The sequence below is a fragment of the Chaetura pelagica genome, unplaced genomic scaffold, assembly GCF_000747805.2.
Source record: "Chaetura pelagica isolate M959 unplaced genomic scaffold, ChaPel_1.0 scaffold24, whole genome shotgun sequence".
Lineage (NCBI taxonomy): Eukaryota > Metazoa > Chordata > Aves > Apodiformes > Apodidae > Chaetura > Chaetura pelagica.
Genome location: NW_009953077.1, coordinates 3,837,107 through 3,837,949, shown reverse-complemented (window position 1 = coordinate 3,837,949; position 843 = coordinate 3,837,107). Strand labels below are relative to the sequence as shown.

The window sequence follows — 843 nt, the reverse complement described above, 5'->3', positions numbered from 1 at the left end:
GTAGGGAAAAGCAGAGAGGTTTTGTATTTTCTGGATGGGCCAGCATTCAAAGAGCATCCTTATAGTTTGGGGCTCAGTGCCTGGGAGCTGGTTGATGCCCAGAGGGAGGCTCGCTGCTTGGCCCCTTCATGGAAGCGGGTGACACCACACCACCTGGCACACCTCTGGGTTGTACTGGATCCAAACCTCCCAGAGAAGAGTCAGTCTGAGGTCAAGACCTGAATCCCAGCATATTCCACCCAAATCTGAATCCCACCCACAAAAGCCAAACTGCTTCTGTGGATCAAAGCAAGCAGAAGGCACAGTCCCTGGGACAGCCACAGCCTGTGAAGAGTAAGCTGGCAGCTGTGGGCAAAAGCAGTGTCAGCAGGATGAAGCACAGTCCAGGTCCTTTCCTGCCTGGAGCTGGTAGCAGGATGGACCTACCAGCTCTGAAGCACAGCATGAGCACAGAGAGCAATTTGCTGCTCTGCTTGACAGAGTATCACCACAGGCACAGACTTCTGTCTGTAACCAGCACACCAACTGCAGACACTTAATTAGCCAGCATTAGTGCTCACCCAAACCCCCAGTGGGTTGAGCAGGGACCACTCCAGGCTTGACACAACCACTGCAAGCTGAGCACTGCCTCTCAGATGCAGCATCCATCTTCCCATGCCCCCCAGGCACAACGAGCAGAGCACTGCACCCCTCTGTGGGCATGTTCAGCCGTGGGGAATGGCTTACAGCAGCACCAGGACATGAGGGGGATGCTGCAGCACCCTGCTCTCCACTGCCTTGGTCCCTTCCGACCCAAACCACTCTGTGATTCTATGATTTAAGTAGCCACCATCCTCCCTCCCA

The 843-nt window shown here is 54.9% G+C and overlaps 1 protein-coding gene across 2 annotated transcripts in view; it reads right to left on the bottom strand.

Annotated features, from left to right (window-relative positions):
• RNF123 (ring finger protein 123) overlaps positions 1-843 on the bottom strand; it is a 44,468-nt gene that overhangs the window by 13,183 nt on the left and 30,442 nt on the right. The gene's annotated exons all lie outside the window — the stretch shown is intronic.